The 27,357-nt window shown below is 40.3% G+C and overlaps 1 protein-coding gene across 25 annotated transcripts in view; it reads left to right on the forward strand.

The window, feature by feature from the left end:
- Positions 1-27,357, forward strand: part of CBLN4 (cerebellin 4 precursor) — a gene marked incomplete at its 5' end in the record, with an annotated part of 575,839 nt that overhangs the window by 418,057 nt on the left and 130,425 nt on the right. For all 25 annotated transcript variants that reach the window (XR_013824133.1, XR_013824134.1, XR_013824136.1 and 22 more), the window contains one exon: positions 13,194-13,385. The remainder of the gene's footprint in view (positions 1-13,193; positions 13,386-27,357) is intronic.

Genomic DNA, 27,357 nt, shown 5'->3' on the forward strand with positions numbered 1-27,357 from the left:
TCCTCCCGGACCGGGGGACGAACCCAACTCCGCTGCCTTGGCAGGCGGACTCTCAACCACTGCGCCACCAGGGAATTCTCCCCATTTTTGTTTTTATTAACATCCTCTCTCTGTTCTAGTATCCAATCCAGGCGCCACCTTGCATTTAGTTGTTAGTCTCCTCTGTTCCCTGTGGTCTGTGACATTTCTCAGTTTTTTTGTTTGTTTGTTTTTTTCATGACCCATGAGAGCCTTGAGGAGTACAGGACCCATATCCTGCAGAATGTCCCCCAGTCTGAGTCTTTCTGGTGATTTTCTTATGATTTGACTGAGGTCATAGATTTGGAGGAAGAAAAGCGAAAGATGAAGTGTCCTCCTTGGCACATCAAATGAGGTTGCACATGACACCCCCAAGACCTCTCTGGTGATGTTGGCCTTTATCCCTTGGTAAGGGTGGCATCTGCCAGGTTTCTCCACTGTGGTTACTATTCTTACCTTTTCATACTCCATACTCTTTGGTAACAGTCACTAAGTCTAGCCCACTCTCAAGAGGGGAGGGGTAGAGAATCTATTGCCTGGAGGTGGAAATATCTACAGATATTAACACAGTGCTTCTGTAAGGAAATTTTATAAGCTCATTTAAAAAAATCTAACTATTTGGGGGTAGTTTTGCTTTATAAGTCAACCCCCATGCAGTATAATAAAATCTTCATCTAATGTGGTCTTGATATTCTCTCTGGTCCTTGTGATTTGAAGTATTTATATAACAAAGTACCGTTGAGATGTATTCCTCGTTTTCATCTGTAAAACAGAAAGACCAGCCTCATATACTCTCTTTCTGTTTTCTTTTGAAAAAATAAATCCCTATATTAAATGTTGGAAGATACACAATCCCACAGGGATTTAGCAAAAAGAACAAAAGATGGATTTCTGTCAAGTCTAGAAAGCATTTCTGCCGATATTCACGGAGCATTTTCAGAGCGCACATGAGTTACTTATCTAGGGTAATTTCTTCAGTGCTGTTTGTAGATCAGCTATGGCAGTTTGCATCTCCTGCTACTTTGGTTCAAGAGGATGGGCAGTTATTCCAGAGACAATCTCTACATTGTAACACTTAACTTCTACAAAGGCATAACTGGTCTAAATCATTTGAAAACATTAGTCAATCAGAAAAGAAAAACTTACTGAATACTTAGAGTGTGATACACTGAAAAATGTACCTATCCTCATGAACAGATGCCAGTAGCTCGTTGCTTCAAAAATATTTCTTTGGAACTAGTAGGTTGAAAAGATATGACTTTTCAATGTAGTTACTGACTTTTCCCTCTTTGCTAAGGGAAATCACAATGACAAAAGCTCTGTGGCTGAATTTAATTTGGTGTTTCATTTTATGAAGTCAGAGACCCAGACATTTCTCTGAGAGCTTCAGTGGGGACCAAACCACAGCCTAAAAGACAGCAGGCTCACTTTGGCCAGGGCCTGGATTATGCAGGTCCTGCAGCGGGGGGAGGAGAGTGACAGTTAATTGAGGACGTTAGCCTTTGTATGAAAAAGGGGAAGAATCTAATACATTTCCATTATTCTAAAAATGTGGAAAACATATTTTAGAAAACTTACAGAACACAAATAGCACAAAATTTAATTTGTTTTTTTTTTTTTTTTTTGCGGTACGCGGGCCTCTCACTGCTGTGGCCTCTCCTGTTGCGGAGCACAGGCTCCAATTTTTAATTGAGAAGTTGTACTTCCTCAAAATTGAAACTTTTGCTTTTTGAAAGACATTTACTAGGAAAACCAAAGGCAAGTCTTGAATTGGGAGAAAATATTTGCAGATCATGTAACTGACAGGACCTAGAATATATAAAGAATGCCTAACAACACAATAACAAGTAGACAACTGAAAAAAAGTGAGCAAAAGATTTGAATAGACACTTCGCAAATTAAGATCAACAAGCAGAAGGAAAGCTGCTCGATACCAAGAGTCAACAGAGAACTGAAAACTGAAACTACACCTGTTAGATTGGTGACAATAATAATAAGGCTATGCTGGACGTTGGAGAAATTTTGAGCAGCTGGAGGTCTTGTACTCTGTTAGTCAGAATGTAAAATGGTACATTAAGTCTGGGAAAAAGTTTGATGTTTTTTAAAAAATATTAAACATATATTTATCATAAGACCCAGCAATCCCACCCTAGGTGTTTTCCTAAAAGAAAACATAAAATACGTTATACCAAAACTTACATGTGAATAGTCCTAGTAGCTGTATTTATAATCACCAAAAACTGTAAGCAACCCCAAATCTTCATCCATAGCTGAATGGAAAAGAGGTGTAGTATATACAATGGATATTACTCAGTAGTAAAAATAAACTGTTGACACATGCAGCACGACTAAACCTCAAAATAATTATGCTGAATGAAAGAAAAGAGACAAAAAACGTATAGTGTGTGATGCCATTTATGTAAAAATTCTAGAGCATATAAACTAATCCCTAGAGACAGAAAGGTGGTCAGTGGTTTCTGCAGGTGGCGTGGAGACAGCAATGGACATGATGGGGTATGAACAATTTTAGGGAATGATGAAAGTACTTTATCTTGATTGTAGTGATGGCTATGTAGATAGATACATATGTCAAAAGTGGTCAAATTGTACAATTTAAATGTATGAAATTTATTTTCTTCAGTTATACCTTGACAAAGTTGTTAAAACTTTCAAATGGCTAATGTTCTGTTCGACGGATCTATTTGTGGTATAATCCAGTGTAATTAATACTAGAGATTCAAAGTGAGAAATATATGAAAACCCAGTTGTATCAAAATTATAATGATTCGTCTCACAAACTAACCAATCATTCTACCCGTCCTAGGCACCGTAGTTTAAAATATTCTGAAATTACAAGTGATCTTTGGCATTTGTAGTTTTGACAGTCACAGTTTCAACAGCTCCCGAGACACCTCCAAGGCCCAGGCTGTGGGTGGCAGTTGGTATTTTGCTGAGACAGAGACTTGAGTGCCACACTCAGCAGATGAGGCATGTGGTCCCCAAGCGGCATCAGCCAGCAGCTGACTGGTACGTCTCCTCAGAGCTTTCTTCTTCTCTAATCCTCCCAGTGTCTGCAGTGGCCCTAACGACGTGATTGTATAACAGGCATGTGGGCATGTCTGTTTATAACAGGTAGCCCATCACAGAAAGGAGGAAAGGTGGTTAACTTGTGGTGTGAGGGTGTACACAGGAAACAGGCCTGTCCGTCTTAACAGAAGTGTGCCTTTATGTATTTGTGACGTGGGAGGTCAAGTCAGGCTTTTGCCTGAGAGCCAGAGGTCTGGGCTGAGATTAGAAAAATGAAACAGAGCCTGAAGGAAGGAGTAGGAGAGTAGACAAGTGGGCTTGGGGTGGGGATGGGGGATTCCAGGCAGAGGGATCAGCATGTGTTAAGCTAAGTGTGCTTGGGGGAAAATGGAAACAGATAAGACAATCATTTCTACAAGTTTCAATTTATGGATAGTTCAAGAACCATCACTCATAAATGTCCAGCCTAATCCTTTATGCATAAAGAAACAATGGACCGTCTTGCCTCCAGAGTCCTAGGTTACATTTATCTTTTAGCATGCGTAGACTAATTTGCCATGGGTTTTTGTATTCTGATATATGGGTATTTAGCTTATGGGCACATACAATTAGAAACATGAGTAATACACAGCTGTTCTTGACTTTTCATTGTAGTTGATTTTATAAGGTAACTTCATCAGGCGGATTTAAAGTCCCTGAAGGGAAGGTCAAAACATTTTGGGCAAAGATAATAATTAAGCCATTTACAAATATGATCACGAATTATTCGTGTAGAAGTCACTGTTGAGGTCTAGTCCCTTCCCCCTAGCCCAAAGACATAACAAAATGAGCCAACACAGTTGATAAAGGACATTAGTACTGGAAAATAAAACTTTAGAGATGCTTTCACTCCCAACTCCTCATAATAAAACTAATACCAATTTTTTTATTCTAATGGATCATTAATTATAAAACACACCTTCAGTTTAAGGAATTGTTTATTTTGCAGGAGAAAAATATGCAACAGAATCACATTAAATATAGCACATTGATTGTCAAATGTAACTTAATTTTGAAAATGTTGTAAAACTTAAGTATTGACATGTACACATGCTATATTTAAAATGGATAACCAACAAGGACCTACTGTATAGTACAGGGAACTCTGCTCAATATTATGTAACAACCTAAATGGGAAAAGAATTTGGAAAAGAATAGATACATGTATATGTATAACTGAATCACTTTGCTGTGCACCTGAAACTATCACAACATTGTTAATCAACTATACTCCAATATAAAATAAAAAGTTAAAAAAGTAATTAAAGATTGAAGAAAAATAGCTTAAAAAAGAAAATAACCAAGAATAAAATCATTTAAAGAGGCTATGTGCTCAGTGTTTTACTGGGCTCTCTCATTGCATTCCCTGGAAAATCCTAGGTGACTAAGGGCCATTTCTATCCATGCTGTACAAACAAGCAAGCTGAGGTCCGATGCAGCTGAGCAGCTGAGTCAAAGCTAGAAAGGCTTCCATCAATTACGTTTCCCTTACCAGCTCAAAGTCAGCAGGAGAGAGGGGAATCAAAGATTCCCTTTGTCTCAATGCAGAATTTTGCAACACATCTGCCTCCTAACAAGTCACTGCCATGGCAAGCAGTTTCCAAAGAGATGAACTTAAAAAGAAAAAAGAAAACTGTCAACTAGCTATCCCGTGCCCCCCAACAAACCCCAGTTCAAACCAAAGTTCTGAGAGCTCTGTTTTTGATCTGCCAAATTAAATGTCTTTGTGAAATGTTAATCACAGCCGTTCATCTCTGAAAAGCCCCACCTGCTATAAAGCTTCTACATCTGTTAATAAGAACTCTGGGATGGGGAGTAAAGGAGGATTGTTCGTTTGTACAGTTTCACTGTGTTTTTTTTTCTTTTTTTTTTTTTTTGTGGTACGCGGGCCTCTCACTGCTGTGGCCTCTCCCATTGCCGAGCACAGGCTCCGGACGCCCAGGCTCAGCGGCCATGGCTCACGGGCCCAGCCGCTCCGCTGCATGTGGGATCCTCCCGGACCAGGGCACGAACCCGTGTCCCCTGCATTGGCAGGAGGACTCTCAACCACTGCGCCACCAGGGAAGCCCTCACTGTGTTTTTAAAACACTGGTAATTTTATGCAATTTAGGTAGAGGGAAAAATAAAAGCAACTAGTTGGAATAAAAAAAAAAATTATGGTAGACTTGTGTGTGGGAACAGAGAGAAAGAGAGACAGAGAAAAAAAGTGAGTAAAAAAATGAGGGGGAAATATTTTTGGTTTTTTGTTTGTTTGTTTATTTGTTTTGTTTTTAAATACAGCCTCCAGTAGAAGGCCTTGGCTTGAGGCAGGGAAAAAATGGTTGTGCGCTCATTTAGAATATGCAAAGGATAAAACACAAGTAATGATTGCATTTAAACACATTCAGAGCATACAAAATAGGCATGATGAGTCCTGCTTTGCCTATGCTGAAGTTCAAATGAAGCAAGGCAGGAAAAATGTTTTTTCTACTGTAAAGGGCCATCCAGAAGTAAGGGATTATTTTCACGATGGTTATCAATTTCTACCCCAGCGGCCAGAACAAGTTTGGTATGCATTTCAGTGAAATGCTGTGTATCATTGAGTGTATGTATTCTTACAGCACAGAAAATAGCCAGTGGCATGGCTCGGCGGTGATCTCCATCACTCAGCTTTTGTTATTTCATGTCTCTGAATCTCCTTGCTAGAGATATTCTGAGCTCCCAGTCGTGATTCTAGTTGTCAGAGAAGAAACGAATGAACACCTGAATCAGTAGGAAATAGTCTTTGGATGTTTTATTGCCCTTCACCCTGTGGTACACATAGTTAATACAGGAGATGACAAGGTAATATTCCAACGCCGAGTCATGGAATCCCCATCAGACTGTGAGTGCCAGCCTTGCTTTCCTACGTAACCTGGAAGGTACTAGACACCCCATAAATATTGGTGCAATGAATGAACACATATGTATCTGGAAAAGCTTACATGATCCAAACCCTTCATCAAAGGCAACATTTAAAAGAAGACAGCTTGGCTCTTGATTAAGGAAATGGATTAATGGGTTCAAATTCTGACACAGAATTTGTGTATGTGCCATGGGATAGGGGTGGTGTGTCTTTCTCCCTCTCTCTTTCTCTTCCTCTCATTCTTGTCATATTTTAAAAAAATGGCATTCGTTATATCCTCTGCTGATGGCATATTATTATCAATGGTCCTTACGAGACTTCTCTTTTGTTACTTAACCATCCATTGACTCATTCATTCATCATTTCACCTCTGTGGTTCCCTCCTGCTCAACTCATGGGCAGCCATTCAAAGGTGTTTAATTTTAATCTTTTTGTTTACACGTGTCCTTGCAAAACTAGTATTGTTGAGCATGCCTGCATTTTTACTTGATGTTAATAGATTGTGGGCTATCTATCTCTCTGTCAAATATAGGTGGCTAATACAAAGTAAGACAGATGGATCAATATGGTCCTTTTTTTCTGAATTAACCTTTGTTCCTTCTGCACTAGGGATTTACGTCCCATCTATATTGCTCTCTTACCTTCACATTTTACCTTTTATCTCTCCCAGTGATGGACACACAGATCAATTCTTAACCTCCTGCAGTGAAAATTATTATACATGTCCCCTCTAGACCCGTGTGAGAATTTCTGTGACCCTACGCCCAGGAGCTGAACTGCTGGTACATCACTAGGCATGTGGCAAGTGATCTGTGAGCCACAGTCGGCATATGACACGGACCCTTCCACCTTGGCCTTCCTGACGGCAGGAAGATGGTGCCCTGTGGCCACTCTCAGCCTGGCAGAGGTTCCAGGATCTGGTTCACAAACTTTCCTGAGCATCAAGGTCACTCGAGGGGGCTTGTTAAAGAGACTCTGGGACCCTAACCCCAGAGTTTCTCACTTAGAAGCTCTGAGATGGAGCCTGAAAACGTGCATTTCCAATAAGCAGCTGCAGCAGCTACGTCTGGCTCTGGGTCCGTCGTTTGAGAGCCTCTGCTGTAGGCGGGGGTCGGGGAGAGGAGTGCTTGAGGCATCAGGGTGGCGGTTGTACGTACAGGTGGCGACCGCTCGGTGCCGACTGGCGGCAGTAGCAGCACATCGTTAGGGTATCAGCAAAAGAAGGGCAACAAACCGGAGAGCGTGTTGGGGATTAGATATTTGAAACTTGCAGAAATCGCATCTAACTAGGGATCTGGGGAAAACCAGTGTTTGGTTTTCCTTTGCTTACTTTTATTTGGGCGCCCTTTCTCCTTTCTTCCCTCCTTCTGTTCTTACACTGAGGACCATTCCGTTCAATTTTTGCCGTGGCGCTGGCTCTTACTCATTTGATAGTGAGTGGATTACTTTTATAGCAAAGCGGTTTGGCTCAGAAACATATCAAGTCAAAGGGGTTGGCCGTGGCTCTGGGCAATTGCACGTTTTTCCATAACAATCATGAATCTGTCCATCATATAAGTATCACTTTTGGATTGCTGGCTTGTCCCTGTTAACTAGACAGGGCACACATTTTAGCACCACTCACAGCTCTTAGGCAATTGTAAATGTGACTGCTGGCCATCTATTGGGCATTATTTCTAAGACTTATTTTAAGAATGGGGAACTTGTAATTTGATCTGTTGCAAATCAGTTTTCTGGTAATTTGGCAATATTGCCCCACTTGATTAGAATTTCTTAGTTATTGTCTCTCATTCACCTTATAAATGCAGACATTTTCCTTTTGGAATTCTATAGCCATGTTTCAGTCACCCACTGTTGATCTTCCCTCTTTTCCTTAATACATTTATTGGCTCATAAGACAACTGTTAGCATGTGGGACAGGTGTATTTTCTTTCTCTTCTGCATGCATCATAGTATCTTGCACAGTGTTAGCACGATGATTCCTGGAGAGCTGGGGTTGATTGTGTTCTCAGAGTCTCAGCACACTGCCTGGCACACAGTGGGTGCTCAGTCAGTGCTTGTTGAATGAATAAGTGGACAGATGAATAGACGCTAAGTACCTATTAATTGTTGTTTTTGATTAGTGGACAAGTCTTGTATTAGATCATTACTATTAAAACACTTCTTTTTTTAACAATTTGTAATTGAAATGTCCACCTATTGCTTCCTAGCTTGGGGCTCAGGGAATTAGTATATTGTAGACACATTTTGTGCCTGAGAGATTTTTCTACTTAAGCGTTTAGCTACAATTAAGGGATAGTGCCTGGAAGTAAACCCACCTCTAGTGAATTCCCCATTAAATGCTTGAAATCTCTTTGATAAGTAGGTGACAGATAAACAAATGCATCTAAAAACAATTCCAATTATCTACAATGGTTAAAAATGAGGTACTCTGTTTTAAGTTAGTTTTCTCATTATGACAATGTTATTATTAACTTCGTTTTCTCATTAATAGAGAGTTTTATGTTCCACGTAGTATTTTCCAGTTTTCCCTTGAGGCTGTGATTATAGAAAGCAATCAAAGCCCATTGTAGAAAACATCGGAAAAAAATAAAAGACCAGTATAAAAGGAAAATACCTACACCACCCAGATAATACTGCTGTTAATTTCTTGGTAAACCTTCTGTATGTATATTACATTGTACTATCGAGATTACATTGTATTTTAAAGCCCTGCTTTCACTTTGTTCAGCGTTAGACAAGAGTTGTTTCCCCAGGCTAATAAATATTATTTGAAGACACCTCTGTTTGCATGGCTGTATTACATGGCTCCACGTGGATACATTAACATTGACTCAAGCAGGTCCCCTTCTCATCGATGTACCGGTTGACTATCCTTGCACATATGTGTGCCTTTGTTTTCCTCTCTCACAGTTTAATAAGAATAGATTCCTACATGTGGAGTAAGTGGTTAAAGGTTGAGACTATCTTAAGGCATTTGATCTATAGCAATACGTTTTTCAGAAAGCACTGCCCATCTTCACTAACTCTACCAGTGTATGCGAGTTCTCATCGTATTGTTTTGTTGTCATCGCTAAATATTACTATCTTATTAAAAAGGTGAGTAATGTGATAGATTAAATTTATCAGCTTCCAGTGCTTTAAAACAGAATGCCTCCTAAAATAACACAGACCATAAGGCATGTTAAATTTTCAGGAGCCTGAAAGTGGTAACTTGTATTGTAAAGGACAATAGGTAGAGACGTTATGGGACCCCAGAAGGAAAAGATCCTTGTTGTGTGATAACCTTTTGACATTTTTCAGATTAATGATCCTGTTTCTCTGTTTTTAGTTTCTCAGAAAATAGGGAATAGAATACATTTTTGTTGATATGGTCCTTTCCCACCACCCTCTAGCCCATCCCTAATAATCTACCTTCTACAGAAATATGTTGAAGATTTTTTTTCTCTTAAAAATTTGCATTCTAGACCTATGTCTACTCAAAACATAGAGACCAGGTCATCTGGGGTTTATTATGGGTTCGTGGCATCTATTAAAAATTGAACATCAGTATTTTAGAGTCATTTTTACATTATTCATTAAAAAATGAGGGGCTTATTTTCCAAATTATTAAAGTGTGACTCCCCCAAGGTAAGGACCCAGAATGGTTTTGTTCATTATTATGTAACCTCGCTTATAGAAGATGCTCAAAAAACATCTGACGTACAGACAGAAACCCATATTCTTTCTGCACAGGTGACAGAATACCGTGAGAGGGTTAGATTCACATGGAAATTCTCTGAATTTAAAGGATATATTGCACATAACGGGTAATGAATAAAGTAGGTGGGAGAGGTTCAGATTTCAGTTCCGTTTAAAGGAAATACTTTGCAACAAGAGAATTGATATGCCCAACCTCCAGCCCATCTCAGTTTCCTTCCAAGCACAGAATAGGAAAAGTTAAGTGAAATCCGGCTCTCCACTGATGACTAACCACTGGTTTGTGGACCCGTGTTCCATTCTGAGTCTAATGGGGCCATCAGCATTGGGCACACACTCTTGAGAATCTCTGGCTGTTATAGACTCTCTACTGTGTAACTCACATCAGCACAACTCCTTTGACTTAGTTTCTTTCTTGTCCTGGAGCAAGTGGGGAGGCACCAGCATGGGATATCCATCCTTAAAAACTCATAGAAAAGATACATTCTCAGCATTATCATTTTCTCTCTCCGCTCCCCCTCTCTTTTTTTATTTGTGTTTAGCCTTCAGTATCACTTTGCACGTAAATTACTTACCAGCAATTGGTTGGATGTCACTGACAAATTTTATTTATCCCATTCCTTTGACACTTCAGTATTTAAGTACCTTATTATGAGTAAGGTACTAGAACAAATCCACCCCAGTTCCCTACTGGGAGTTACACAGGAATAAAATCCTCAACCAATGTAAATTCAATTGCTACCACTATAAGTGCCTTGATGGAGCTGTACGTGGTACTATGAGACTGTTTCATAGGATTGCTTGACTCAGTAGGAAAAGGAAGGTAGAAAGGATCTAGCAGAAGGAAGAGCATACATTACTGCCCCTGAGACATTGCAGGAATGAAAAGCCTTTGCAGGTGAAGCACAGAGAGAAGGAACATGGGGGTGTATTGAGGCTGGAGTGGTAATCAAAGGCTAGATTATTCAAAACCTTGTAGGTTGTATTAGGATTTTGGTCTTCTATCCTAAGAACAATGAAAAGTCACTGAAATATTTTAAGTACAGATGACATGATTTGATTTTTAAAAATACTATTATGGAAAATTTCAGACATATAAGAAATAGCCTTGTGCATCCATCAACGAATATTTTTCAACTCATGGTTAATCGTGTTTCGTCTGTACCCCAATCCATATTTTCCTGCTTCTCATCACATTTATTTTAAAGTAAACCCCAGGTGTCTTATCATGATATCACTAAGCATCTCTCTAAAAGTCAAGGACTCTTTTTCCAAAAATAACCACAAATACCTAAAAAAGCACAATAATTCATATTTCATAATATCATCAAATATCCAGTCAATGTTCAAAGTTCCTCAATCATATCATGTATGTGTAGTGTATGTGCGTCTGTGTGTGCATGCGTGTGTGTATGTACAGAGTTTCTTCAAATCATGGTGCAAATAAGACTTATACATTGCAATTATTAGGTCTCTTTTAATCTATACATTCTTCTACCTTCTCTGTTTTTATCTCTTGCAATTTATTTTTAAGGCGTTCGTGTTATTTATGATGTTACGTTCCCCTGTCTGAGTGTTGATTGGTGCCTCTTCATGGTGGCTATGTTCCTCTGCCTTCAGTATTTCTTGCAAATTGGTAGTTAGATCTCTAGAGGCTTGTTCCTTTATGGATTCAGTTTTTGACAAACTGACCTCATAGGTGGTGTTCTGACCTTCACAAGGCACATAATTGTCTTTTTTCCTCGCTTTTCATTATATTAGCAGCCACTGCTGATCATTGTCGACTTCATTAATTTATCGGAGTCTTAAAAAAAGGGATATGTGAATTCTATCATTCTTTCCTCATTCAGTAGGTGGAATAATCTATAAATAGAAATTTCCTTATCAGCCTTTTGGTGACCCTGAGGTCCAGTCCACATAAGAGAGACAGAATAAATACTCTCTTCTTTCCCTTTACTTAACATTCTTAAAATAATGAATTGGTCCCCTAAACCCCTGCAGAGGTAAACAGTGAGGATTTTAGTTTGTTTCATTTTGTCTTTAGTCAGTATAAGTGCATGGATTTAAATTTATTTGGATGTTTTAATTCATCGTACTTATTATCCTTATTGATGCTTCATAGACCAAAAGAGCAGTCAGCACTAGGCCTTGGGACTGTTGAAGATTCTCACCTCAGTCCTCAGTGGAGGGCTGGAAGTAGGGCATAGGTTAGCAGGGCGTTGAATAAGGAGGAAGGAAGGATGCCCAAACCCTTTGGTTTTCTCTATTACTTTGTGTCCTGAAATATCCATCTCATCCCAATCGAAGAATCTAAGAATGGTCTGGCCCAGAGAGGGGAGGGAGGCAATCCTACATGTGGAAAAATCATAGAACAAGGTTATTGTAATTTGTTTTTTATGATGTGCAACTAACTTAATGGCCACTAACTTAATGGCTTAAAAGAACACTGATGTTTTAAATTTTACCATTTCCATGCGTCAGGAGTCTGGGTACCTTAGCTGGGCCCTCTGCTCAGCTTCTCACTAAGCTGAAATCGAGGTGTTGACTGTGGCTGTGTTCTCGTCTGAGGCTCGGTGTCCTCTTCAAGCCCACTGGTTGGTGGACAAGTTTAGTTCCTCGTGGTTATAGGACTGAAGCCCACAGTTCCTAGAGGCTGCCCACTGTTCCTCTCTTGTGCTTTCTTCACAGTGTGGAAGTTTTCTGCTCCAAGGCCAACAAGAGAGAGCCTGTTGCTTTCAGTCTCTGACTTCTAGACCCTCTCTGAGAGAGCTTGCCTTATCAGATCAAGCCCACCAAGGGCAACCTCCCTTTTGATTAACTTAAAGTCAACCAATTAGAGTTTTTAATTATATCCACAAAATCCTTTCACCTTTGCCAGAAAACATAGACTAATCAAGGGAATGATATCACATCACATTCACAGAGGATAGGATTGGATAAGAGCATAACTCATTGGGAATCATCTTAGACTTCCACCTACCTCAGAAATTTGTAGCTTTATTTGCTGGGTCCAAGTCATGCTCCATCTCTGGGCCTTAATTTCCCTGCCTAGACAAGGAAAGGACTAAACTAGACTATTCCTAAGGCCCTCCCAGCACGAACATTCAAGGAGCTTACTGATCTGCTGGACTCACAATTTAATGAATGTTGGCTTCGTGGCTTGACATTCACACTCTCCCACAAAGTAAAGAAGGAAAAACTTTATATAGCAGCAGAGGAGCTGCTATAAAGAAACAGACTTATAAATAATTAAGTAAGCTCTATGGTTTCAATGGGTGGTTTTTACAGACCTCATGAGTCAGTCATTGAGTTTAAAAGACTTGATGTGCTTAAATCTAGATTTGAAGAATCCATAAATTTGCCTTTTCAAGATAAAATTCTTGTTTTAATAGGACACATTCATGTGTTCTGTTTGTCCCACAGTTCATTCTAAAAATAAAAACACACGAACAAACCTTTTCATTGTTTTGCAGAAATTGGAAGAGATGCTATAGTGAGTAATTTTTTTTTTTTTTTTTTTTGGCAGTACGCGGGCCTCTCACCGCTGTGGCCCCTCCCCCTGTGGAGCACAGGCTCCGGACGCGCAGGCTCAGCGGCCATGGCTCAGGGGCCCAGCCGCTCCACGGCACGCCGGATCCTCCCAGACCGGGGCAGGAACCCGCGCCGCCTGCATCGGCAGGAGGACTCTCAACCACTGCGCCACCAGGGAAGCCCTATAGTGAGTAATTTTTGACTTTTTTTTTTTTTTTTTTTGCCGTACGCGGGCCTCACACTGCCGCGGCCTCTCCCGTTGCGGAGTACAGGCTCCAGACGCGCAGGCTCAGCGGCCATGGCTCACGGGCCCAGCCGCTCCGCGGTATGTGGGATCTTCCCAGACGGAGGCATGAACCCGGGTCCCCTGCATCGGCAGGCGGACTCTCAACCACTGCGCCACCAGGGAAGCCCGTGAGTAATTTTTAATAAGAGCAACAGCATAATTAGTAAGAACCCCAGCTGATAAAATATCTGTTTAATTTAAGCAAGTGGTATGTTACTTTTAAAATAATCAGATTAAAGTTAAATACATTACTTGGAATTATTTTTTATGTGTAATTTAGTGCTTTATAAAATAAGAAAATATAGTATTTAAGCGTTTAACATAGAATCCTGGGGAGATATTAACTCCTGACTCTTTCCCCTTTCTGCTTTTAGTCATTTGAAACAATGACAATGTAAAGCAGCCGGGCATTGTCCAGGAGGGTAAAGGATGATTTGTAGTAGGTTATGCAAACTGGCCTAAGACAACTCGGTCTATTTTTTTTGAAAAAGGTATTTGTTGGTAGTTTTCAATAGTTAGAGGTAGAAAACAGCTGTAAGTCTTTTTAAAAAATAATTAATTAATTAATTTCGGCTGCGTTGGGTCTTCAGTGCTGCATGCCGGCTTTCGCTAGTTGCGGCGAGCGGGGGCTACTCTTCGTCGTGGTGCGCGGGCTTCTCATTTCGGTGGATTCTCTTGTTGCAGAGCACAAGCTGTAGGCACGTGGGCTTCAGCAGTTGTGGCTCGTGGGCTCTAGAGCGCAGGCTCAGTAGTTGTGGCACACGGGCTTAGTTGCTCCACAGCATGTGGGATCTTCCCAGACCAGGGCTCGAACCCAATGTGTACCCTGCATTGGCAGGAGGATTCTTAACCACTGTGCCACCAGGGAAGCCCCAGCTGTAAGTCTTTATCATACCTTTGCTACAGGTGGTGTATTAAAATGAAAGCTATTTCAGTCTGAATATGTGTCTATATTATCAGTAAAGCAGACACAAAAGGAGGCCTATAACCTGTCCCATAAACTCAGTAAATTCCAGCTCTCTCCTTCTGGACCAGGGTTTCTCATCCTTGGCACTACTGACATTGTGGAAGGATTATTCTTTGTTGGAGGGGGTTGCTGTCCTGTGCACTATGGGATGTTTAGCATCTTCCCTGGCCTTTACCTACCAGATGCCACCCTCTTGCCTTCCAATTCAGGACAACCAAAACACTATAGATAGTAAGAGGTCAATGGATACTTGCAGAAGGAATAACTGATTTTGCAGGGTCTGGAAGGAATAACTGGGCTTGGAGGGGAGGCTGGGTGTGGACAATTATGCTCTGTGATATTGTGATTTATAAGATATATATATATGTTTGGTTGCATTCAGATGACCAAAATATATTTCTCATATATTTGGTCTTCATCCACAGTTTATGGCTCACAGCTCCCAAGACCATTGGAATTTCCAGAGCGATAAGAACAATGGGAGCATCTTTTGGTATAATACAGTCGGACCTCCATATCTGCAGGTTCTATACCTGTGGATTTCGCATTCTCGGATTCAATCAAAATTTCCATCCACGGTTGAATCTGAAGTTGTGGAGGACTGGCCGTATTTGTGGTACTATGACTTTTTATATAAAGGACTTGAGCATCTTCAGATTTTGGTATCTTTGGGGGCTCCTGAAACCAACCTCCCCCCATACTCAGGGATAACTGTATTTGGTCTCTTGTCTTCAGTTCCTGAAACACTTCAGAGTAAAGGTGAAGTGGTTGTCTTGTTATTCATAATAAGTCCCTTTCTACCACACCTGGGTTTATGTTAATGAAGGTGACTTTTGGAAAGCACCCAGGTATGGGAGCTAGTTGCCAGGGGACCAACTCTGAGTAGAGGTTTGGACATTTCAGTCACACCTCCTGATTTCTGGGGAGGGGCTGGAGGTTGAATTAATCAGCAATGGCCAATGAGTTCATCAATCATCCCTATGTAATGAAGCCTCCATAAAAGCTAAAAGGAGGTAATTTAGAGAGCTTCCAAGTTGGGGAATGAGAACTCTTACATGTAACACCATGCGGGGCCCCAAGCTCCATGGGGGCAGAGGCGCCTTATTTGGGACGTTGCCCTATGTATCTCTTCATCTGGCTGTTGATTAGTATCTTTTAATATCCTTTGTAATAAACTGATTATCTAGTGAGTAAACAGGTTTCCTGAGTTCTGTGAGCCATTCTAGCAAATTAATCAAACCTGAGGACAGGGTCGTGGGGACCTCTGATTTATACCCAGTCAGTCAGAAGCACAGGTAGCAACTTGGGCTTGCAGTTGGCATCTGAAGTAGAGAATGGTCTTGTGGAACCAAGTCTTTTTACCTGTGGAATCTGATGCTATCTCCGGGGAAATAGTGTCAGATCTGAGCTGAATTCTTGGACACAGAAGAATTGCTTGTTGGTGTGGGGAAGCCTACACACACACGCACGCACACACACACAGATACACACACATATACACATGCACACATTGGCTTTGGGTCCAAGGACCCAAAAGATGCTCTGAAATAAAGGGTCTACATGCATGACTCGGAAACCCAGCAGCTGTGAAGCAGATGGTACTGGAGAATGACCAGCCAAGACACAAGTATTCCTGTGTTCCAAGCGTGTGCACACGGCAATTCAGGGGGCGCAAACAGATGCCCCTTCTGTGCTCTTGTATTGGGATTCCAAAGGCTCTTTATTTCTCAGGTCTTCATTCCTTGGTAGTTTACATTCATATGAAATAAGAGTTTCCAAAGGGACCCAGATCTTAAACTCACTATCCAGGAAAAATACTGCCTAAAATGATCTCCTACTGTACCTAGAGTTTTCTGAGTAGTTTTACAAATTTTTTTGCAAATTAGTGCGGGGAATCTGTGTGTCCTCTGGGCACAGCGCCTGAAGACAACTTAAGTTGGGCTGAATTCTGAGGGCACTAAGCCAGCTGGTCCTCAGTATCGTGTTCTCCTGAAGGTGTTCACTGGCGGAACTTGCTCTTTGTAAATACTGTGGATCACGTATGCTGATGATCAAATGTCACGAAGTGACCATGCTGCAAAAAGCAGTCAGCGATGTATTGACTTCATTCTCCATTTGTTGTCAACACTTCTTCTTTAAAAAATTAATTAAAAAAATATATATATATACACACAAGCAAGGTGCGTAATGTCACTAACCTCCTTCATGGGATAAATGAATTGCCACTACTTGTCTCTTCTGACATTCAAGGAATTAACAGATTAAATAGCTTGATATGGTCAAGACAATAAATTAAAATGAACTGACAGGTGTATATTCTAATGTGACTCCTCAATAAGCTATAATATATTTCAATTGAATTCAGCAAATATGTATATCATGGTACCTCTCAAAATTCTCCACTAAAGTCACCTTGAAATCAATGGAGAATAAACTTGAACCCAGGAGAAGGCAGTTCTAGGGCAGCAGAAGCTGCCAGGAGAATGTTGGAAGCCATGTCGCACCCTTTTTTTATCTTCAGCATGCCCAGGGATTTTTATTTATTCCAGAAAGATTTCATGCATTTATAATAGTTAAGATATTTACTCCTGCCCTCAGATATTGTTGTATTGGCATTTCGGGAATAGTTCACATTGGTATACAGTTTTGAAAATTCCCATGTCCAGCATTCACACCCCTGCTACATACATCCTAGTTTTAGAAGCATGGGGCACAGGGACACGTGCTAAGAGCAACAAAAAGACCGAGAAAGTGTAATCTTTCCGTTCGAGGTGCTTAAATCTGGTATTGATACTTAGAGCTAATTATGATCAAATACTTAGGTGCTAAGATCGAGTCTTTTATCTGGCTCATCTCATTTATTTGATCTTACAATAATTCTTCGAGGTGTTCATGATGATGATAATTATTGTTTTTTGGATGAAACTGCATCAAACTTAGAATGCTTTTGCTACTTGTTCAAAGTCATAAAGCCAGAAAGTGGGAAAACCAGGATTTGGACCCAGAAATTCTGGCTGCAGAGTCCATCCCTACACATTGGTCCCCTTATCCTCAAAGTCCAGTGAATATGAAAGAATTCACTTAGATATGGGGAAAACAACACTAGAACTTGTATTGCTTTTCTGCATCTGAGTTTAAATATCAAAGGATCATTGTGAAATATGATTCCTCATATGATATTTCTCATATCATTCCTCATTGTGAAATGCACGAATGTTAAGTGTACATTTTAATGAGCTTGGGGACATTCATACACCTATGTAATCCATACTCTATAAGATAAAGACCATTGTTATCATCCCCAGAAAGTTCTCTCCTCTGCAGGATTCTTCCTGGTCAACCTGTCCACCCCCAGTGAGACACTGCTCTTCTGATTTCTGTGACAATAGATTCGTTTGGCTTGTTCAGGGACTTATAAATGGAACCAGGCACTTTGTACTCTATTGCACCTGACTGCTCTCGCTTAGCATAATGTTTTTGAGATTCATTTGCCCATGTTGTTTTTTGTGTCAGTAATACCTCATTCATTTTTATTGCCATGTCCATAGTCTCCTCCTCTATGTCTTAACAAATAAGGAAGAGTTTTTATCTGTCTGTGATATTTAAAGCCCTAAAAGGGGGGACTCAACAGAAAGGAGTCTGTAGGTCTTCAGAGCCTGCTGTGATTCAGGTGTCTTTTCCTGGCCCCCCTGAGTTGGCTCCTGCACTCAGCCCTGCTGGCTCTTCTCTCCCAGCCCAATCATTTGGCCACAACCACTGGTGGGTAAAGGATGGACACACAAGCTAAAGATTTGTGACAGTCTGGACCTAAGAGAAGTTAACCGACCCTGAGATTCCTTGATAACGTATCGTGCCCAATAAGAAAGTTTTATAATTTATGGTGAACAATTGAATGTCCTAAATCTTCACTTTTGGAAAATGTACACACAAGACAAGCAAATGACCATAAAAGGCAATCCGCTGGAGTTGTGTGTAAGTCCAATGATGCTGGGCTATCCCTCTGGTTCTCTAGGACCCATATGACTGTGTCCTTGGGTGTCTCACTCTCCCATACATAGCTGCCACAGTCTTCTAAAATCAAGAGGAACAGAGACGAGCAGGATTTCAGGAGGTGCCAAAGGCTTTTGGACAGTGTGGGATGGTATGGGCATCAGCAGTGGCTCAGAGATGAGAAGTTGCCTGAGGGCAGAGAACACAATAATGAAGCGACCATCATTAAACTGAACATCATGCCGTGGAGTAGTGGGCAATGATACTGTGTGGAGAAACTGGGCTCACATTAGAGAATTCTTGAAAGCCAGAGTGAGGAGTTCATACTTAATTTGATGGGCACTGGGGTGTCATTTTGAGCACAGGATTGTCAGCTGCACAGCCCTTGAGGACAAATAATTTGGCAGAAAACTCAGTATGGTGAGAAAGGAAGGAAGCCCTGTGCTGGAAGCTGAGCTCCAATGGTGCAGTCTTTAGAAGGAAGGTGTGATTTCACTCCTTGCTGGAAGAATTTCTTTGGTTCTTTTTCCTCGTGGTGTGTGTGTGTGTGTGTGTGTGTGTGTGTGTGTGTGTAATGGGCCTAAAACCAGCTGCATTGCAGGTTTTAAGCATAATTAACCTCACTGTGTTCAGACCTTTAAGTGTGTTATATTCTAGACCTTAAGCCAAGGCACAAATAAACCCAATTAGGCTAGTAATAGCTTTGGATTAAATTATATTAACTATTGAAAGAACATAATTTATACATAGTCAGCACATTGAACTCTTATTGTGGAGAAACCCCCGAAACACTAACTGGATATTAAAACCCGTGAGAAAACAAATCTGTATATCATCGAATTGCTTTTATTTTGAGATTGGGAGAGGTTGCAGGTAGTGGAATTATTATAGGAACAAAATGTGCCAAAGACATTTCAAATCAGCACATGAGAATCAGGGAAAAACGAGTTTCTTGGTTTGGCAGCAATAGCGACATGCTTTGTAATAAACTGTAATTGAAATAAGAAACTAATACACGTCCACTTTTGTCTCTCCAAGAGATGGAAGAGCGGGATGGGGAAAACTAAAACTAGATGCTTCACACGTGGGATAATCATGTTACAAGTAGAGTGAATGAAATTTTAAGGCAAAAAAAGACCTGAGAATGTTCTCCATGTTTACTTGTTTTTTTCATAGTCTTAACTTTGTTCTGAATCTGCCTCTAGAATGATAGGAACTAAAATGAAATAAAATGTCAACTCTGTTTGACATCATTGTTATTATCGCTATTATCATATATGTTTGAGTGTTTTCCTCATGTTCTTGGTTGTAGGAACTACAATGAAATATATATAAGGTGCATGGTTCAAATATAAATATAAATCCAGTATATACATGGAGGAATCACTAGTAATACAAGATAGCACAGTAGAAATATTAAACATCTTCTATAGATAACATGTGCATTTCAAGAAAAATGGATGAGTATTTCCTTAGCAGGATTCCATAGAAATGGTGACCACAGACCATAGGAAACAAAATCATCTCTAGAGGTCAGAACTCAGCAGGTTTTAATAAAACATCCAGCTCTGATGTATGAGGGTTATTCAAGATCTAAGTTAAGAAGTTTAATTAGTGCTTTTTATAATAGAATATTTTTCTTTTTCTCAAGAGGCAGTGCAGAGTGTTGCTTTGATGTTAGGCTGACTTTCTCATGAGTACTGGCTACATGACCCTCAGCAAGTTGCTTAATCTGTCTGAATGTTGGTTTCTTCATCCATAAACTAGGAAGAATATTGAGACCATCCAGGTCTACCTCATGGGATTTTTGTGATACACAATAGATAGTGAAAAATAAGCAAAGTACCTAGCACATAGTTAGTAAGCACTCAATAAATATGCAGCATCATCATCACAAGAATTTGTTAGTGTTAAACTTCGTTAGGTGTTAAAAGTTTGGAAAGAGATTTCATATACATATAGTGATACCAGTTAGACAGGACATATTTGGGCTCAGATGTAGCTTATTTGTAGACACTTAGATTTGTCCAGTTTTTACAATGACAAATAATGGCATAAGGAATATCTTTGTAGATATTTTAATGCATCAGCAGGCATATTTCTGTAGGATAGTTTCATGACATCAAAATTGGGGGGCTAAATATTTATCAACGCTATATTAGTCTCTTTTGTTTTGTTTTAGGTGCAAATGAGAAACTCTTTTTAAACTAGCTTAAATTAAAATATTTGTATATATTTTTTTCTGCACCAGTTATCACACTGTTAAAATACTGAGGCTTTTACATAATATATGCTGATTCTAGTAAGTTAAGTTCTTTTCCTTAATCAAAATAATTTTGCTGCTTCTCTTGTAATTCCTCTTTCGGATGAACTTTAGAATTAATCTCTCCAGTTCTATAAAAATACCGTGGGGGCTTTATGGGAATCTTATTAAATTAATATTGGTAAAATTAATTATTAATTTTGAAAGAATGCATAGATTTGCAATATTGAATTTCTTTCATCTTAAGCTTTCTTCAGTAAAGCCTTGTGGTTTCTTCTTAGATAGCCTTGGATTTTTTATTGTGTTTATTTGATAGACATTTGATATGCAAATATCTTTTGATATGCAAATATCTTCTCTATAACAAAATTTAATTGATTAAAAAGAGTATATAGGAAAGATATTGATTTTTTAATATTATTAACCTTTAAGTCAAAACAATACGAAACAATAAAAATACCAAACACTCAAATGAAATTTGCAATGTCTAAGGATATTGTAATCAATATCTCATTTAAGCTTCACAGATATTTTGTCAGATATAATTATTTCTAATTTCATATTTTACCAATAAAAGATGTGAAGCTTAAAGAAATTATCCAGTACCCAGTCACACAGCCAGTGGCTTGGGTGTGGACCATGTTTTTAACCTCTGCTCTATATTATCTTCTTTCATTTAGGACATAAAGATTATTTCTAAGAAGTCCAACTAGATTACCATCCATTAACTGTTATTTTCTAACTAACTGGTAGTTTATGCTTATAGATGGTTAATATTATCAATTTTGTGGGTTCCCCCATTTCAACTCGAGAAAACCTTGTTACCATTGTTTTGGGGTGTAGGCAGGACCCAGCATGTTCCTGTCGACCACAGGTTAAGTGGGGATTACTACACACTAATTTAGCTGCTGTTGTGAAATTCTCTTAGTTAAAAACATCTCTTTTCCTAAACCGTAGTCCCTGCAGGAAGTGTTGGTTATATTTAAAGTAAAAAATGTTTCTATGCAGAAATGTATCCACAATTGGTTGAAGTTTATGGAGGAGAATATGTTAAGTTAGTGGAGTGTACATAACAGTGTGGAGAATCTCAAAGGAGGCAAGTCAGAGTGCTCAGAAAACACTCCATCTCTAGAAAGGATGAATTACAGTGAAACAAACAAACGTGTACACCTGCTCTGGCTGATGCAGTTTTCAGAGAGGCTCTGTATGATCCTAAGTATTCTATCAATATTTCATATAGAGTCACTGGACCTATTTGAACCATCTGGTATTTCCTTGAATTCAGCTGAGGGTTTGAAAATGCTCCAGAGCCCCATCTCAGATCTGGACTCAGGATCTCTGGAAAAGGACTCCCATGCTAATGTTTAAAACCCACTGGCTTTATAATTTAGTTCAACCTAGATTAAAAAAACCACGTGGCACCTAACTGCCACTTATAGTAGAGAGTTCTCAACTTCTCTTTATGATGTTTAATTAAACAGCTTTTCTTTTTTCCTGAAAAATGTCCTAACCCTTAGTCAACTTTATAAAAATTTGTTATGCATGGATTAAGGTACAAGATTCCAGAACTAGAGCCATTTCTACCCTTGACAAACAGAATGTAGAGCTTTAACCTGTCTTGTAGCAGATAATGAAGAAACCCATACCTCCTGCTACAAGAGCAAATAGCTTGACTTTAGTACCTTCACAGTGGAAATTCTGCAGAGTAGAGCCCAGTCTGAATCTAGCCCCGGACCCAGGGCAAAAGGGCCTTGTTTACATGGTTTTATTGAAAATTCTGAGATGAATAATCATGGACAACAACTGCCTTTTCTGGTCTTAGTTAAAGAATGACTTTACAATTCTGGAGAAGGAGTTTAGTCATCACTTCCTAAAGGTGGCCAATAAGATTGTTAGCAACATGCCCACAGTAACAAAATTACAGTGGTTGTGCATTTTAATCACCAGTGCAGTTGCTCGAAGGGGCTCCGATCTGCTTTGATCTCCTCGTTTAATAGGGACTAGTTTAAATCTCCCCTGTATCACTCAGATCTCTTCAGTTCTCTGCAGATGCGTGCGTCCTACTCTGTCTGAACTGCCAGCATCTCTCACCTGACCAGGTCATTAACTTCCAGTTAACCTCGATTCCATGCAGCGTGCTCCGGAACCCTGCTCCCTGCACCCACTCTGGAACCTGTCTCCAAACTGCAGCCAAAATGATCTTTACAAAAGACAGCCTTTTTCACTACTGTATATAAAATGGATAAACAACAAGGACCTACTGTATAGCACAGGGAACAATATATTCAATATCTTGTAATAACCTATAATGGATAAGAATCTGAAGAAGAATAGATTATATATATGTGTGTATTATATATATATAACTGAATCACTTTGCTGTACCCTGAAACACTGTAAATCAACTACACTTCAATTTTTTTAAAAAAGAGTCTTTTTTGGCAAACTACTTTTTTAATTAAAGATTTCTGTACAATATTATGTAAGTTGCAGGTGTACAGTATAGATTCACCATTTTTAAAGGTTATACTCCATTTATAGTTATTATAAAATAGTGGCTATATTCCCTGTGTTGTACAACATATTCTTACAGCTTTTTTATACCTAATAGGGCAAAATAGGGGTAGGGGAGTAAGAGGTTCAAAAGACAGCCTTTGGAAACTCCTCCATGATTTCCTATCTTAGGCCAAAGATCAAAATCCTTAATCTGATCTGTAAGTCATTGCTGGGTCTGGCAGTTCAACAGTATTTTTTTGTTTGCTTTTTTTGCGGTACGCGGGCCTCTCACTGTCTTGGCCTCTCCCGTTGTGGAGCACAGGCTCGGGACGCGCAGGCTCAGCGGCCATGGCTCACGGACCCAGCTGCCCCGCGGCATGTGGGATCCTCCCAGACCGGGGCACAAACCTGTGTCCCCTGCATCGGCAGGCGGACTCTCAACCACTGCGCCACCAGGGAAGCCCTAAGTTCAACAGTTTTACTTTTCAGTATGCACGCCCCATCCCCCAGCATCGTCCCCACCTCTTGCGCCTTCACCTAGCGAACTTGTAGTCATTCTTCTGATCTTCACCTAAAACTCACTTTCTCGGGGAAGCCGGAGGCAGAGGTCAAACTCTTTTGCTCTGTGTATCAGAGACAAATTGTCTTCTCGCAGTGCCTTACATCAGCTTGTATTTAAACACTTACTCATGTGACAGTTTTTATTAATAGCTGTCTTTTGTGCTACACTGTAAATCAGCATCATTTAAGAAAAATATTGAATCCTGGCACCTAGCCGTATAAGTCTCTCAATACATTATTGGATAAGTGAATAAATAAATCTTCTACCCAAATAAAAATATCTTATTTTTCTCCCAAAGAACATTTTCTTCGGAAAAAAGAAGTTTAACTCAGTTGAATTTCCTATCCTATTACTTAACGGAAGGACTCCGTTGCAAGCTAATATTGAATAAATACTTTACCGAGCTGCTTGCAGTCACTGCCACGTTTCCAATGTGCACTTAGGCCCCACACGTGGCCAGAATACAAATCCTGAGACGGGCTCCCTGTCAAAGCAGATCTGTGACCGTCAGTGACACCCAGGATGTTTCATCCTCTGCCTGCCTCTGGGCATAGAGACCACAGAGGCAAAGAAAAGCTGTTGTATGGCCCTTGGCATATCTGTTAGCGAAGGCCACAAACAATCTGGCCTGGGGGATTTCTTTGGAATAAAATACACTTGCAAATTGAGAACGCAAATGGAGAATGGCTCTTAACCCGTTGATGTTTCTGCTCAGTCTGTTCTGTGGAGCATAGACTCAAACATGGGTGAGACTTCCAGGAGCACAGATCCTACACAGACCGGAAGATCTGGTCCCCAGTTTCAAATTAATCACTGCACTGTAATGCATTGTTGTCGTTTGAAACATGGTATTGGGATTTCGTTGCTGAAGATTTAACAAATCTTTTTCAATTGCCTTCTTCCCTCCGTTATCAAAGAGAGAGTATACTGGACTGAGTTAAACAGGCAAGGAAGACTTTATTCAAGACTGTCCTGTTAGGGGAGAGAGATTGAACTCAACGCCATTCAAAAACAAAAGTCGGAGAGTGCTGGGGTGAGTTTGGTCATCTGTATTTGCTAGTTGGTCCTTATCTAAGTTGGGCTCCAACCCTCCTACAGAGACTGGGAGATCGGGGCCCTATCTTTTTTTCTTTTTTTCTTTCTTCTTTCTGTTTTCTCTTTTTTTAAAAAGGTTCTAGTAAGAACACTTAATTTGAGCTTTCTTAACAAAATTGTAAGTGCGCAGCACGGTATTTTTAACTCTAGGCGCAGTGTTGTACAACAGACGTCTAGAACTTACCCATGTTATGTAACTGAAACATTACACCCGTAGACCGGCAGGCTCCCACGAGCCCCGGCAACCTCCACTTTCTTGTCTGTTTCCGTGAGTTTGACCATCCTAGATACCACCTATACGTGGAATTACGCAGTATTTATCCTTCCTTCTCTGACTGGCTTATCCCACCCAGCCTACCTTTCTTGATGATTACACTTCAAAGGGATGCCCCCCCAGGTCCTTGGGAAAGGCAGTCCTGGGCCATAAACCAGCAAGAGGCTGGGAGAAGATTGACATCTCAAAGGGGCAGAGAAAGGTTTTACAATTGCCAGGTTTTCTGAAGTAAATGCTCTAGGGAAGGGGAGGTTTGGGGGGTTAAGAGGGCCACTGTGGTCAAAAAGAAGCCCCTCTAGAGTCTAGTCAAGCTGAGGGGAATATTAAGAGGCTGTGTTCATCTCCCTTCTTCCCTCCCTCCCTCCCTTCTTTCCTTCCATTTTGAATCCCAATAGTATTTGTTATAACAGAATTAGACCTCGTCGAAGGATGCTTTTATTTATTTTTTCCTATTTTTATTGAGATATAATTGACACGTAACACTGTATAAGTTTAAGGTACAGAACGTAATGATCTGATATATGTATATATTGTGAAATGGTCACCACAGTAAGTTTAGTGAACATCCATCACCTCCCATACTTACCAATTATTTTTTCTTGTGATGAGAACTTTAAAGATCTGCTCTCTTAGCAACTTTTAACTATACGATACAGTATTGTTAACTATAACACCATGCTGTCCATTACATCCCCAGAACTTATTTATTTTATGGCTAGAAGTCTGTGCCTTTTGACCACCTTTATCTGTTTCCCTCACCCCCCAACTCTACCCCTGACAGCTACCAATCTGTTCTCTGTTTCTGTGAGTTCATTGTTTTAAGGTTCCGTCTTAAAGGATAATTTTAAAAAGGTAAAATCATGATGTTCATACAGATATAAAAAGGTATGCGTGTTGAAAATTTTATTGAGCTCAGTAATTAAATGAGGGAGCCAGGCGTATGGTATAACTGATTCAAAGGAAACTAGAAATACCAGACATTTATAGATCTTAAAATGAGGATGCAAATGGGGGTAACACTAGCCTTTTCTGCAGTGGGCGTGGAAGGTCAGTTGGATCTTTACTGAACAGGATTTGCGTGTCTGTACTTAAGAGTTATTTTGGGGCTTCCCTGGTGGCGCAGTGGCTGAGAGTCCGCCTGCCGATGCAGGGGACACGGGTTTGTGCCCCGGTCCGGGAAGATCCCACATGCCGCGGAGCGGCTGGGCCCGTGAGCCATGGCCGCTGAGCCTGCGCGTCCCGAGCCTGTGCTCCGCAACGGGAGAGGCCACAACAGTGAGAGGCCCGCGTACCGCAAAAAAAAAAAAAAAAAAAGTTATTTTGCATTGCTAGCAGTCCTCTCCAATTTACAGAGTTGTAAAGAATTCTCATAGAATCATGTAACCTCTATGGGTTTGCTTTAGACATTACATTGTTTTCCACTGAGGCACATTTTGTTCCCCTATAGGTCTTTAGTACCATGCCGTATTATTTCTCTTCATTCCTTCTTAATCATCCTTTCACACTCATGAATTGAGTACCCATTATGGATCAGGTGTACTGAGAAGGGGGCAGACCTGTGATATACCAGTAGGCCTTCTGCCCTCAGGGTGCCTCAGTCAGTTTCAGATATGATCACCATTAACTCAGCTTTGAGGAAGACTGATGCCTGATATCGGTGGGACCTAATGAAAAACTCTGGGATCTTTTTAAAGTGATTTCTTACCCTTGAGACTAATCCAGAGAGGTTTCCAAAGGAGGTGGCAGCTTGTCAGTGGCTGGCTCCACAAATATCACCCGTACAACCTATTGATAAAAAAAAAACCTGAATTAACTGCTTACCCGGGTCAGAAAGAATACCATCTCCCAAAATTTGGCAGTGTCCCAGAGAGTGGAAGTTAAGGTCAGAACTCCTAAGGTCCTGCTCTTGCCATCTTAAAAGTCTTAATGATTTTGAACAAGGGGCCCCATAGTTTTGTTCTGCACGGGGTCCTGAAAATGTGGTAGCCAATCGTAACTATGTCCCGATGTGGCTGAAGTGTTATAAGATTACAGATGAGAGGTTCATTAAATGTTTCTGGGTGGGAGAGGGTGATAGAGATGGTCAGCCAGGTGAATCAGAGCTCAATTTGCGGAGTGAGCAAAAGTTCATAAGGCAGAGAAAAGGAGTCACACGGTGGAGGGCACAGCATGGTGGAGGGGACACAAAAGTCACCTGTTAAGTTTGGAAATGATAGGTCCTTTGTA

Source organism: Stenella coeruleoalba (assembly GCF_951394435.1).
Source record: "Stenella coeruleoalba genome assembly, chromosome: 15".
NCBI classification, from domain to species: domain Eukaryota; kingdom Metazoa; phylum Chordata; class Mammalia; order Artiodactyla; family Delphinidae; genus Stenella; species Stenella coeruleoalba.